Source organism: Gavialis gangeticus, unplaced genomic scaffold, assembly GCF_001723915.1.
Source record: "Gavialis gangeticus isolate Ggan-Ray unplaced genomic scaffold, GavGan_comp1, whole genome shotgun sequence".
NCBI classification, from domain to species: Eukaryota; Metazoa; Chordata; order Crocodylia; family Gavialidae; genus Gavialis; species Gavialis gangeticus.
Window position 1 is genome coordinate 170,683,852 of NW_017729032.1, and position 14,943 is coordinate 170,698,794.

The window sequence follows — 14,943 nt, forward strand, 5'->3', positions numbered from 1 at the left end:
CCACCATTTTGAAACATGGAACCCTGAATACACATGACATGGAGGCTGCTGGAGCGCACTAACTAGCATGCTCCAGCAGACTCACAGCTGACTTGATTAATTGAGAGTCTGCTTCGACATGTGCTAATGCACGTGTTGGAGCAGAACTCTGTCACGTGTATAGGTGCCCCTTGTCTTTTTTATGTCTGCATTCAGAAATCATATCATTTGCAATGTCCTGTCTGAAGAATTGTGTTTTGGTGACATTTTTCCTTGTTAAGTATCTAAATATATAGCGTCCTGGCTGATCTTTTTTAAAGAATAATTGAACTTAAATAGACATATTTCTTTCCAAAAACAAAAGTGAGATGCTTTGTAGGTGTATGAAGAGAGACAGATGTGTAAATTTTAACTTTTTGCTATATTCCAGTTTCTTGTTTAAAGTTAAGTGGTGCTTCTTTGCATATTATTAGCTAGCTAGCTCAGCTAGGCAAATCTGTGTTTACAAAGGAATTCAGCTGATGTTGACCTGGATTACATAACATTTCTTATTAAGCTTTTGCATGTATCACAGTGCTTAGCTCTGAAGATAACATCCATATTGTCTCTTGCTGAAAGAAGCAGAATCCAAACCAGCCATAGATTTCTTTTTTGAGTGTCATGCCTGCTCTTATTTTTCTGTTGACCTGCAGTCAAAATTCAAATATTTTAAACATCCAGTGATTGCTTTGAAACTTTCCTCTTAAAAAAAAAAAAGAAAAGAAAATGAAATAATTTTACTTTCACCCAGGTTGCTTTTTTTCTTAAATAAATAACTTGAAATTCTGCTTCAAAATAAACACAATGTATGCTCTGATGAAAGAGTAGTGTAATGAGTTATTTCTTATTTCATTACAGGGCAGCATCTTCTTTCCCCTATCAAACATTTCAACGAACAAAAATAAACAAAGCAGGGCTAGGACAGTATCTGCTCTTGGACTATTCTAAGCACAAGTTGGTGTTATTGTCCAAAATATAATGAATTTAGTGTAAGGGAAAACCTTTAAACCTTCTCATTCTCTGCTAGCCATTATGAACTTTAATACCATTTTTGGTCCCATGCCCCAGTTACAAAACATCTAAACATGCTGTCATTTTGAAGGATTTTGTTTTTAAATCAAGGAAAATCTATTCTTTAAAAGTGATGGTATGAAAGCAATTAGAGATAAATATTTCTGATATATCTATTGATACTTCATGGTTTTTGTAGACAAGGACTCCAAACCTACAATTTGATTCTTATGGGAGGATGGCTACAATCCCCACAGTGTCCAACTCATGCAGAGGTCCACCAGTGGGGATCTGACTGAAGGAGAAAGCCTCCCTACACAGAAAGGGTAACAAAACAACAGTCCACTCTGTTCCATTACAGCTCTCTGTCCAAGGACCAAACTAAAAGCATCCAGCAATTGCTACTTGAAAATGTGTAGTCTTATAAAACAGCAGTTCTGCTTCAGCATGCTGTTACAACCATAAGGTTCATTCTTATTCATCGTTAGGGTGTTCCTGAGTTCTCTTGCTTTATTTTATTTGTAAAATTGTACAAGAGCAGTTAATTGTAAAAAACATCTCTGACAGTGAGCAGTATTAGAACTGTCTTTAGGAGGGATGCCCAAGGCTAGGGACAGACATTACACATAAACCAGTTTAAGTGATAAGAAACTAGTTTAAACCTGTAAGAGAACAGATGTTCATTGCACATAAACAAGTTTGAAAATGGCTGAAACCAGTTTGAGATAAACCTGGTTAAATGTAGTATCAGACATAACTGATTTGGGTCAAACTGGTTTATGCAATGTCTGTCCCAGACCCCTTGCTGGTTTAAGTTAAACCAGACACCCCAGCATCCCAGCATGCTCTCTGGGCTGGGCGGGGCTCTCTCCTCCACATAGGGTGGCCACCATAGATGACAGTCCAGTTGTCCTCTGTCCTCTTTTGATATGAAACCCAATGCCTTTATGTCCTCTCTTTTTCTCTCCAAGAGAAAAATAGAGGACATAAAGGCATTGGGTTTTGTATCAAAAGAGGACAGAGTAGCAGAAAACTGGAATGCCCTCTATGATGGCCACAGCAGAGCTGACCCTGCCCCTCTGCTCCCTGGCTGCAACTCCGGTAGAGATTTGCAGGCTGCTCCCTCCCTTCCCCTCCCCACTACCTGCTAAGCAGGAATTCCCTTCTCCCCTCTGTCTTGTAGAGAGGTGTCTGTTTATTAGCTAACAGACCACATCCTGGCTACGGTCTGTGCTGTGACAAAGGCAGAATCAACAGGTAGCTGGTATGTCCCCTGTTGTTTTCTTAATGGGGTGATATACGCTGAGTTAGGGGTGATAAATACTGTTATCAATTTCCTGCTGGGCTAATCAGAGCATCCTGTTGTGGCCTGGCCATGCACATCCTCAGCTCAGCACCATGAAGCCAAGGGAGGGCTGCTCTAGTGCCCTCCGGCTTCTAGCCTGAGTCACTGCAGGCTTGTGCCTGCATTTCTGGAATGAAAAGGGAATGTCTATCCACTTCAATCAGTTCAAGCTTTACAGGTTAGACTAACCTGCAACATTGAATCAATTCAGGCTCAGGTTTTTTGAATGTCTGTCCCTAGCCCAAGAGAATATCTCTTGATCCACAGGAAAATTTCCAGCAGTTTTAAGTCTTTGAAACATTTCTGATAGTTCATGCACTATTTTAGCTTCATACTGTTCTATAGCACGTGTATTAGATACACATTTTTCAGTACTGTAACTTCATTATTTGTGTATATCTGGCTAGTCAATCAGATATAATTATTCAGTGTTACTGATGAGATGAGTGTATTAAATGTTTGTTTTTTCTCACCCAAATAATGCAAATATTCCTTAAAACTCTACAGTATTAGTAGCAAGCTGACATTTTGACTTGAGAAATATTAATAGAATGGGACCCACAGTACCAATGATTCAGTCATCTGTCAGCCTGATAAATGGATTAGTGTAAGAGGTGTTCCAGTGGGGAAGTGTAGCCCATAGGGCTTCCAGCTAATTATATTTAAGTTGTTTAGTACTGCTGGGAAGCAGCATCCAGGCAATTACTGAAAGCTTTGATGCAGTGTGCACCATTAGAGTGTGTGTTCAGAAACTCATTACCCTTTCATGCTTGTGCTGGATGGATTCTAGGAAGCTGACATGAAATAGAGAGGAGGAATCAATACCTGAAAAGACATTTTAGTTGTCTTCTGATCCATTTCCTGATTCAGCAGCTACTGCTCTGTAGTGTTTTATACAATTACTACATATGAGGGAAAATATTGATTAATTTCATTAGTTGCTGTCCATATAAAACAGTTTAGCGTGATGGGCATCAAAACAAAACAAGTTAAGCTCCAGAGAAGCCAAAGTTATAAAGGCCAGTGAGGGTCTAACTACTCCCAGTTCCCTAGTGGGTATCAGCTGTCTGAAGTGCCCACCTTATCTGTATCTAGTAAGTTGATTGCATTCATTTCTTTCAAAGCCTGACCTTGCAATCAGTTATCCAATGCTTTGCAACTTCAGGATTATATTTCTTTAGTGTGTGCTCTTTGTTACCTTTTAAGACATCTTGAAAAGTACAGCAAGGCAAAATACAACTGCCCCCTGCTTCTCAGCATTATCTACGAGGAGTATTTTAAATGTGTTTTCACATGGCTGTCTTGGTTACCTTTTGCTTTCAAGTGAAACTCACATTAGTTACACTGATCTCACAGTTCCATCTGTTTTGTGTCCTGAGTATCTGGGAAATGAGATCCATCTGATTGGACCACTCAGGGACTGGTGCAAAAGAGTTATGCATGCCAAAAGTTCTTCCCTTCAGTTGAACATCTGGGCCACGTCCGGATGAGCACGGCTGTGCAGTATGTGGCACTGCAAGTCTGTGCAGTCTGTGGCACCATATACGGCACATTTAGATGTTCTCCGTGCTGCAGGGAGCGCTGCCTGTGTGTGTGCTGTTCCACATTTTTTTTCCGTAGATTTTTTAACCCCTGGGTATTCAGGGATCAATAAAACCCATGGGGAAAAAAGCAGAGTAGCGTACGCATGGGCAGTGCACACCACTTAAAAGTGGAGCCAGGCCACCCAGAGCCACACTGCGGCTGTTGGCCAGGCTCTGCATGGCAGAATCACTGCTGCTGCAGTCCTGAAAGGCCCCCAAGACACCAGGTAAGGCTGCTGGGCCCAGCCCAATGTTGGCTACATCCTCCCCTACCCCACCCAGGGTAACCTGCCGCACATCAAAGCGCGCGTGGCACAGACATTCCCCGGGGACACAGTGCAAGGTGTGCTGCCTCTACTTGTTCCCAAGGAAATAAACATCTATGCTCATCTGGATGCACGTAGGCAAGGTCAAGGTGCAAAGATCTCAGTGGGCATTCTGCGGCTTACTGCTTCTAGGATGACACAGTCCAAAAGGCTTATCAACAAACACAAATGCATGGATTTAACGAAACCATTCTCTAAAATGATTTAATGCAATCATTGCCATCTCCACTTCTATTAGTTTGAGGGAGGGTAGTAAAGCAGTGCATACGGGTCATCCATTTCTCTCAGGCCCTTGCATGAGGTGGGATTAGTTGGTGGATGTGGGTTGATATTTTATATCTTTCTCTTTTTTAAAATAATGTTCTTTTTATGCCTTTTGCCTAGATATTATTTAAATGAAAAAGTAAATCTCATGAATGAATTGCACAAAATATGACAATGCTATGGATACTGAAGCTTATAATTTCACAGGCTTTCCCTGGCTTTTAGAGAAGGTGTTCAAGAAAAAGGGAGGAAAATTTCCCATGAAAACAAAGGTTTCAAAGTTAGATGCACCCATACCTATGCCAGTCTGGTTTCTTGGCATTTTTCTGTGGACTTTGCAAAACACAGTAGCACCAGGTTTTTCCTTTTTTTTTGTCTCATGAATCATAACAAATAATTCTGCCAGCTATATATAAAAAGGGACTGATAAATTTGATGTGATATTGAGGCCGTATATTTTGGTTTTGTTGAGTTTTTGTTTATTTTTGTGGGTTTTGTTGATATCGTTTTGCCTATTAACATCTTCTAGAAAAGGAAAATTGCATCCACTCATGCTTGAATGAGCCTTTGGCTCAAAGTTGATTTTTTATGATTTCTAGCTGAATCTGACTACTTTTTGTCATCTTCCATGGATGTGACATAGAATATGTCTCAATAGTGCTACTCTTAGTCAAATTGACCTTTTAAACATTTATAAATGCATGATTTAATGTACAGATTGCTCAGGTGACAGGAACATGTATACCTGTGTAGTACATGGACCAAAAAAATACTAGTAAATCAAGTCATTAAGGGATGATTGAGTCTGATTTTTATGCTTGTAGGATAAATCAACTGAAAACTGGACTTTACTGTGATGGAATTTGTTAACAGGAACATTAAAAATTCCTCTGGATGTTGCTGTTGTACACTGGGCCGCATGTGCATGTTCGTTACTGCCTGAGTCCCAGAGGCGACTGCATTTTAGTGGGACCCATGTGATTGCGTGTAAAATATTAAAAGAAATTAAAAAATCTAACTTACTTTTCAAAAAACTGCAGATGCTGGCAGATTTTGTCTTTTTGATTTATATACTTTTTAGAAATTGCTTCATATATTTTAAAAACATCTTTCAGACAAGATATCTTGGTTTTTATTTTGCAGGGTTCTGGCATGTTTATTGATGGTATGCTACATTTCACCATATATTCTGTTTTTTGTACAAGGATTATAGGTTATCCCCCAGGGATTGTTTGAAAATATTAAAGCTGTTTATCATTTTGAAAGAAAACAGAACATTCATCTCATGTATTAGGTAGACTGTGCTTCTTTTCTAGAGGCTGAAAGTTAAATCCCTCTGAGATGCTTCTGCAGCTTACAAGTAAGATGGTTTACTTAGTAAATCCAGTTGTAGAAGGAGTGCCCCAATTAATACAACGGCTTATGGAATGCTGTTAAGGAATTGTACTTAAATTCCAGAATTGTACAGAATTCCAGCAAAACTAATAGCTGGCCTGCTTTGCCTAGCATATACTGGCTGGCTGGTCAAGCCACTTGAAGATGGTTTGGCTGGAATTGAATTTGGAATTGTGTTTAAACATAATACCATATTTATAAATAAATTTAGGCATATAGAGATGTAGATAGGAGCCTCTTGGGATTTACCAAAGTACTATAGAGGGTTAGGTGTCTAATTCTCATTGCTTTTTAAACTGGGAGCTAAACACCTAACCTGTTTGAGTGCTTTTGTAAATCCTACTAATTACCAATTTGCATTATTAAGTATGTATGAATGTCTTTTGTAAATCTGTCTTCTGATGCCTAAAGTATGGTGGGCAAGGTGAAAAGGGAGACTAAAGGCAGAAATATAGTACAATGGTTTTCAATATTTTTAGACTCAAGACACCCCCCAGAAAGTGCCAACTCACTCATTTCTTGACAGTGAAAGAATAATAAAGCAATTCTTTTGGGGCAAAGAACTCAGACCATAGCAGGTCAGAATGTTTTTGATGCTCTGGATTCCCAGCTGAAATCTCTGGGTTTATCTTGTGAGTCCTGTATAGGTTTTGCCACACCTAACAGTGCTAATATTGTGAAGCACCCTTAAAGGATCTCATGGCACCTTAGGGTGCTGAAGCATCGTGGTTAAGAATCGCTGGTATAGTGATAAGCGTACTAATCTTTCATCTCTGTGCAAGAAAGGTACTGCCAAAACTCAAACCTGGAGTGAATGAGTTTAACTTTATTGGTTACTAGATCAAAGGCTTGCCCCAAAATTTGGCACAAATAGAGATCTGTTGCTCAGCCACATCCAGACGGTTAGCCTTTGATCAGAGTCAAGTTCAGATGGCAGAAGCAGATAGGCCTTTCAGCTGGCCAGGCAAATAATGAATTTTCAGTTATAATGAACTTTGTAAAACTCTGGCATATAAGCTAGACTTAAGCCTGTGACACTGATCCCTTTACAAAAATCCCCTCCCCCAAAGTTTTTTGAACATAATGGACTGTCTTTTATCTTTACAAAGGCCACAGATTGGAAAAGAAAACCCACAGAAAATAAAATGTCTTCACAGCAACTTCTGCATGAAGTATTTATAGCCAGTGATTCTTCATTGAGAATCATGTCCTTCTTTTCAGTTAAAGATTAGAGTTCCTGAATTAAATTCTGGCATCACTTAAATCCAAATAATGTTGCTAGTGACTTCAGTGTGAACAATATATTATCCCTGGAGCTTTTTTTATTGTTGCAGTTGCTTTTTCCATGATCCAGCCATATTATATTATGCACATAATTTGAAATTTGGGAACTGTACTGGTTGACAGGCATGTGTGGTTCATGCAGTTTATGATGGCTGATTTTCACATTTTGAGTAGCAGTGTAACATCTAACTTCAGACTATGGGCAACAGATATATAATAAAGAGAATTTCAAGGTGCATTAAAACCTCTGTTTTTATAGCTGTTTAAATGCATTCATTTTAGATGGAGTACATGCAGCACAGGGCATAATAAAGATATACAAGATGCCTACCTTTAAATAGGAAAAGAGAAGAAAAACTTTTAGGCTACTGTTACGTTAGCATATAAGAAGCAAAGTCTAACTTTTGTGTACTTATAATAATTTTTAAAGAGAAGATGCCAGTATGAGGAGATATGAGAAAGAATAGTTGTTTATATGTAAGATAGGTGGTTAGTGTACCAACTATTATTAGTTTACTATTTGTACTACAATAGTACTGAGATACCTAGTAAGATTGGGGTCTGAAGATGTACTTACTAAGAAAGATTCCCTACTTCAAACGATTTACCATCTATTTAGATAAAACTGACAAAGGGTGGGAAAGAAATGATGTTTTATTATTCCTTGTTTTATACTATGTTCCTTGTTGGGAACTATGACACGCGATGAGTTAGATAAAAGCTTACATTCTCTAATATCAGTATGGAATATTGGGGAGATGGGTTGTGTGTTTGCTAGTCTATAAACAAATACTCCATGGAACACATCTATTCTTTTTCTTAAAGACAAAATACATGCCACATATGTTAGTCACATTACTTAAATGCACTACTGGAAAGGGTCCAGATATTATAGTGATTAGTCTTGTGTAAGAAAATATATAGAACAGAGATTAAGTGATTTACTCAATATCTCACAGAACATCTGTGGCAGTCATAGAATCATAGAAAATTAGGGCTGGAAGGGACCTCAGGAGGTCATCTAGTCCAACCCCTGCTTAAAGTGGGACAGTCCACAACTATATAATCCCAGCCATCTACCCAGGTCTTCAAAAACCTCTAAGGATGGAGATTTCACCACCTCCCTGGGTAGCCTGTTACAGTGCTTTTCTACCCTCCTAGTGAGAATATTTTTTCTAGTATCTAACCTAAACTTCCCTTGCTGCAACTTGAGACAATTGTTCCTTGTTTTGTCATCTACCACCACTAAGAATGGTCTAGCTCCATCCTCTTTGGAACCAGCCTTCAGGTAGTTGACAGCTGCTATCAAATCCCCCCTCAGGCTTCTCTTCTCCAGAATAAATAAGATCAGTTCCCTTAGCCTCTCTTCGTAAGTCATGTGCCCCAGCCCCCTAACCATTTGCATTGCCACATCCAGATTCTTAGCATCTGATCAGAAAGTCAAGTTCACATGGCAGATGAACATAGGCCTTTCAGATGGTCAGAGTTCCCCTGGACTCTCTCCAGTTTGTCAACCTTCTGTAGTGGGAGGATCCAAAACTGGACACAGTACTCCAGATGTGGCCTCTGGAGTCCAGAATTGATATCTTGTTAGTGCCTTCACCATAAGAATAGACTGTAATCTCAGTCCATAAGAAATGTTCACATTCATGTAGTTTAAAGTCAGCAGACACCATTACTAAAGTATAACTGGTATTTTGGCTGAAGCATATCTTCTAGGACAGCATCATGTATTGATATGAAGTCACCAAGAAATGGAGTAGCTATCTTTGTTAGTTTGTTCCACTGGCTAAATACCCTACCAGTTAAGCGTGTGATTTATTTTTTATTTGAATTTGTCTGGGTTCAGTTTCCAGATATTGGGTCTTCTCTTGTACTTCTCCACTTGATTAAGGAGCCCATCTGTACCTGCTATCAAGCTCTTCCAATATCTCCCTCTAAGACAGTTTCTTCAGCCTTCTAATATTTTCTGTGTTTGCTTGCTATACACTTTTCAACGTCCTTTTTAAAGTGAGGAGATCAGAACAGAATGTAGTAGTAGTTCAGTATCAGTCTCACCAAAGTCATATACAGAGGTTTTGGGGGTGGTTTAAACCCTTCTTGCTCACTATTCTGCAAGGGTTGCATTTGCACGTTTTGCAACATCAAATTAGATGAAGCATATTTTATTTTCACAAAGTAAACTATGCATAAAATATTTTCTCTATTGCAAACTCTTAATACTTTTGCTTTGCCTGTGGTGAAATTATCAGTCTGGGCACCTATACATGTGCGGTGAAGGTGCTCCAACAGGCTGTAATTACGTGGTAATTATTGCACTCCAGTAGACTCCAGCATCACGTGTATCAGCATCCCTGCACCGAAAAATGATGGCAGTGGTGTTTTAACTAAAACTTGTTTGATGAGCTTTAGTTAAAGCACCCCTGCTGCCATTTTTTCAGCGCAGGAATACTGATACACATGATACTCCAGGCACTTTAATTAGAGTGGCTTTTGGAACTGCTCTAATTAAAGTGTCCCTCACTCCCAGTGCACATCTATAAACACCCTATGTGCTTGAGTAGCATACTCAACATGTGCTTTTGCAGAACCTGGGTGCAAAAGGCGTTTGCAGAGCTGAAGATAAAATAAGTTCTCTGGCCTTCTGTTAACTATTTTTGAATTATGACTGTTCTACCTGCTTTCACATCAGTTTAAAAATGAATATGCTCCTGCCTTTGGATGCCAAAGATCATTTGTGCTAAGACCAAAGTGTACTAGACTGACCATGTATTACAGCACAAGCTCTGTTTTTTCCCATTTTTCCCTATATGTTGCCTATAACATGAATCTTAGAATCTAATCCAGTGAAACACACCTCAGATGACCTCTATGGGAGCCTCCCTTTGTGAAGTCAGTTTCCCTAAATAATAATTATAGACAACGAACCACATCAGAGGGTGGAGCCAAAGTTAAGAATGTATAATTTGCATTATGACACAGTCTTTAGGTATGTGCACAAATTCTGTTTTTCTACTGTGCTTCTGCCCCCTTTAGTGCACTGAATGGTAGGTGCTTACTCCACGATCAGTTATTTAATATGGTATGGGAATGGTAAGACTCACATTTCTTGGGCTCTTTGTAGAGGAAAGCATAATTTGGTGGACACAGATTGTTCTCTCTGTTTCTTCCAACTTGACTTCTTTTGTCCCATTACCTGCAACTTGTTCCTATCCCATTTCTGGGCCTTACCAAACATTGGCTCATTTTCCCAGTTGGCTCATCCTGTTCACCTACTCAGCTGAGTAAATCCTAGTCTCACTGTGGCAGGGCATTGTTTGTGCCTGCCACTTTAAGGGGCCAGAAGGCAGCAGCCGGCAGGTGCCTGATGAGGGCAGCCATTTTAGATTCAGGGCTGCCCAAATAAATAGGGCATTTCATTGCTGGGATGCCAGACAACAACGTCGCCTGTCTGCAGGGCTGCCGGTATCATCAGGAGGTAAGGGAGGAGCTGTAGGGGATGATCAGGAGGCTCCTGGTCCTGGGTATGACCTAAAACTGCACCCTGCTGGGAGTGGGTGGCCTGGTGGGGCTCTCAGTGGCATAGGAGCTCCCAGGAAATGCCAGGCCAGTTACCACCCCGGTGAAAGGTGGGTTGGGGCACCTTAACCCCTAGCCCCCACAACCGGGTGGGTTACTCCTTTTTGGAGGGTCTGGAAGGTGGACCCCAGAGGAAGAGTGTGAGGCCATGGACTCACAAACCTGTATGACATTTCCCCCAAATGGGCAATGCTCGGGCCAGGACCAGAAGGGTCACAGGGCCAAGGGGCCCATCATGAGGAACGTCCAAGAGCTGAGGGTCTGGGGACCCTACTGGCCTGGAGGTGGGCCAGGGATAGTAGCCCAGCAACATGGAAGATTGCTCTTACATGGCACAAATGAAAAGATGAATGGCTTTTAAATGGCCTATCACTTTGCTAATAGTATTTAAAGAAAACTATTGATAAAAGCTGGTAATGATACAGTGAACCAACATTTGTTAGAAAACATAGTCTGACAAATTTATGAGTATAATTAGAATATAAGCTATTAAATATGTAACCACATAATGTTTAAAAGTATTCAAGCTCAGCACCAGCCTTTGTCTATTTTTGTTTGGTTTTGTTTTGGGAGTTTTTTGTGGGAGGTGGAGGGGACAAGATGAGTTAAAAATCAAATATCCCTGCAGAGGGATAGAATGTGTATCAGTCAGTTGTCCTATTATTGTCTCTAGACCAGAAACAGTGTAACTTAGCTTTTGTTGTATGGAAATAATAAATAAAGAAGGTACAGGTTTACTTTGTATTAATAATTTCAATATATAACATTCTTCCAATGTTCCAAAAAAGCATGGAAAGAAACATTATAATAATAAAATCCTTCAAATTCCTATTTAGAGTACCACACTGTACATTATTAACATCACAATTCATAGAGGTCTTAAACACAGTACCATTTGAATTTTCACAAGAGGAAACTAGGGGAGAAACAACCTTAACGTGTCAGGGTGATATAATATGAAATAAATTTAATCCTCTTACTGTTTGAGAGATAAGTGGGATCATAGATGCCGAGTAGAAATAGTGTTGGCACTAAAAAGACTCAATGCATCTTTTTTTTTCATATCAAAGACCATTGGAACAATATAGAAGGCTTAAGTCTCCATTTCTTGCCCCTTGCATAATCATATTAGAAAACAGTGTGGAAGAATATTGTTAATTAAGAAATTTGGTTTCCACTGAATACTTTTTATTATTTTATTATAGAAACCCAGCTGTAAATGGGTACCTGGTCATTTGGGCTGAGAAGCCACAGGTGTCTAGGCCTTGTGGGCATTTATACACACGCTTGGAGAGTGGGGAAGATGGGGCACTTTAGTCAGAGAGCCATGCTAATTAAAGTACCTGGAGTATTATGTATATCAGCACTGAAAAAATGGCATTGAACGAGCTTTAGTTAAAGCACCCTGTCCCTGTCACCATTTTTCAGTGCGAGGACACTGATACATCTGACACTGGAGTCTGCTTCAGCACAGTAATTACCACGTTCCTGCAGATTTAATTAATCGGGTCTGCTGTAATGTGCTGTAATTACAGCATGTTGGAGTAGCCTCGCTGCATGTGTATAGACTCCCTGTGTGACTATAGAGACTTGGGTGGCTTAACTGTGCTAGCCTGCTAGGCCATCTAGGTTTAGGTGGACCATTAAGTTTAAATCTCAGGTCATTGTACTGTGAACTGAATCTTTAGTATTGTGTTCAAATGCAAACCTGGACTCTATAGATCAGGGGCTACTTGAGAAGGCCCTAGAAGGTATGCATTGGTTGGGTGGGGATGGAATACCGCCACACATGGTCCCACACTGCCACACAGGTGCCACCTGCCTGGCTAGACATGGGGGTCAGGGGAAGCTCATATGCAGCAGCTACTGCCACTCCACATTCAGCTGTGTGCCACCTCCCTCCCTCCCCTCCCATCTCCACATCCAGCTGCCAGGGGCACACTGCTCTGTGTCTGGCCACCAGGAGTACACTGATCCAAAAAGGTTGAAAACCCCTGATCTAAATGAGTTGTTAGTTTGTCACATAAGAACAGGTACAAATGTTCGATGAATGAAGAATTTTGGGCACAGTCTAGTTTTCATCAAGGCACCTTTTAGAGTCTTGAGCTGTAACTAATCTGGACACAGATTGAATAGCATGAGTCTTTGGATCTTCATCTTATCTTTATAATTTTTCTACCAGATCTTTTGCTAAGCCTCTCGCTTTACTAGGTATTAAAAGTGATTGATGAACTGGAGAAGTCAAAGAGGAAAATGGACAACTGCTCCTCTTCTGATGAGGCCATGCAACCATATTTAATTGGGTCATTTTGCTTCTCATTTCAGACCTCTTAACTGTTGGATGTGGTGATCTCCATGGTAACTCAAACCCCCAGACTCTTGACAGCAGCCTGCGACAAGCAGCATTCAACAGCTCAAAGATCTCACAAACAGGTAAGACAAAGTAATGCCCAAAATGGTCTTACCTTGGAAACTTGATTCTCCCATTCTCTTGCCTTTCAGATTTTTATCTGCTGGCCAGAGTCCTTATAACCACTGAAACATAACATAATAGCTTCTGCATGTTTTACACCAAGGCCTGTTGCCAGAATTTCATCATCATTTCATTTCATTCATCATCATTCAGGGCTAGGGGAGCTCCACCCTTTCTATAGTATTTGACAAAGTGTCTGTAAATATTCTGGGCTGTTTTTAAAACTTTTTATAAATTTTTTTTTGTGAAAAATGCAAGGTACAAAAGCAAAGTAGTGCTCTATTACTCATAAAGAGGATTTTATGTTATAGTGAACTACTATAGGAGGTCCTTCTTTACAGCTGAAGGAGCCTAACCCCAAACATGCAATTTAGAGTTTTTTTGCAGTTTTTTTACATCTGTTACTACTTCATAGTTCTTTATAATAGGCTAGAACCTGCTGTATCTGCCTGGCTTCGAATACCCACTCACGAGCTGCCTTAGCTCAAGCGCCTGGTGGTAGGGATGGTGAGGGTTCATGTGACCACTGAGAGGGACCTCGAACACCCCGAAGAAGGCCCCTGAACTCACCTGCCATGACTCTGAGTGTATCTTCAGTGGAGGGGTCTTCTATTGAAGGTCCCTCAGAGTCAGTCGCTCCTCCCTGCAGGTATTCGTGGGGCTCCACCTCTCCTACACCCCTTCTTTATGCCAACCTACAGCGGGCCACCTGATCTTATTGCAGCCACCCATCCAGCTCACATGATCTTCAGTCTTCACACCTTCTCTGGTACTGGTCACTATCTTTGTCTCTGCTGGTGGGCCTGCTGGATTCACCTCTTCTTTCTATCGGTCTTGCCTTTGCCAGCTGCTTGCTAAGCCTCATGAGCACCCCAGTGTTGGGATGTTGGTTGGATCCCCTCAAAGTGGTCCTAAGCCCTGAATAACCAAGAAGCAACACAAACAAAAACAAAAACAACACAAGCGACTATAACCTGACTAGCAGGCACTAAAGAGAGATAAGAGACTTAAAGAAAAAAAAAGAAAGAGGGTGGATAGAGGAGGATAGATCAGGCTAAGCCGCCCTTTCCTTCTCTCAGCCCTATAACTTGAGCCAGGTGGCATCTTCCGGAAATGCTCCGTGCTTTTCCTTTGCTGAGGGTATCTTCTGTTCTCCTCCGGGTTAGCCTTTCTCCTTGGCATTGCACCTGTGGTAACTCCGAGACTCCTGTGACTCCTTTAGAAGCGAGGTCTTCCCCTGGATGCCAGTGTTGCTCATGACCAGCATGAGGTTGAATTTTGTTCGCTGCCACTTGGGATGCCTTTTCCCAAGCGGAATGTGCCTCCTCACTCCGGGGCAGCCTGCTGCTGGCATGGGGAGTCTCTTTTGCCTTCGGTGCCTCTTCCCAAGCATAGTTTCATAGTTTCATAGTTTCATAGATTTAGGGTCAGAAGGGACCTAGTAGATCTTCTAGCCCGACCCCCCGCCAGGGCAGGAGAACAAAAAAAAAACAAACCCCAAAACAAAAACGGGACTCAAATGAGTCCAGCCAGGTAGGCATCCAGCCTCTTCTTAAAGACCCCCAGGGTAGGGGCCAGCACCACTTCCCTTGGAAGTTGGTTCCAGCTCCTAGCCGCCCTAACTGTGAAGTAGTTTAGCCCTGCCAACCATGACCTCGCATTGTC

The 14,943-nt window shown here is 40.9% G+C and overlaps 1 protein-coding gene across 1 annotated transcript in view; it reads left to right on the forward strand.

Annotated features, from left to right (window-relative positions):
* The window catches only part of TBL1X (transducin beta like 1X-linked), a 372,330-nt gene that overhangs the window by 180,693 nt on the left and 176,694 nt on the right, over positions 1-14,943 (forward strand). The window contains exon 3 of the mRNA XM_019524649.1: positions 13,131-13,238. The gene's annotated coding sequence lies outside the window, so the exon portion shown is untranslated. The remainder of the gene's footprint in view (positions 1-13,130; positions 13,239-14,943) is intronic.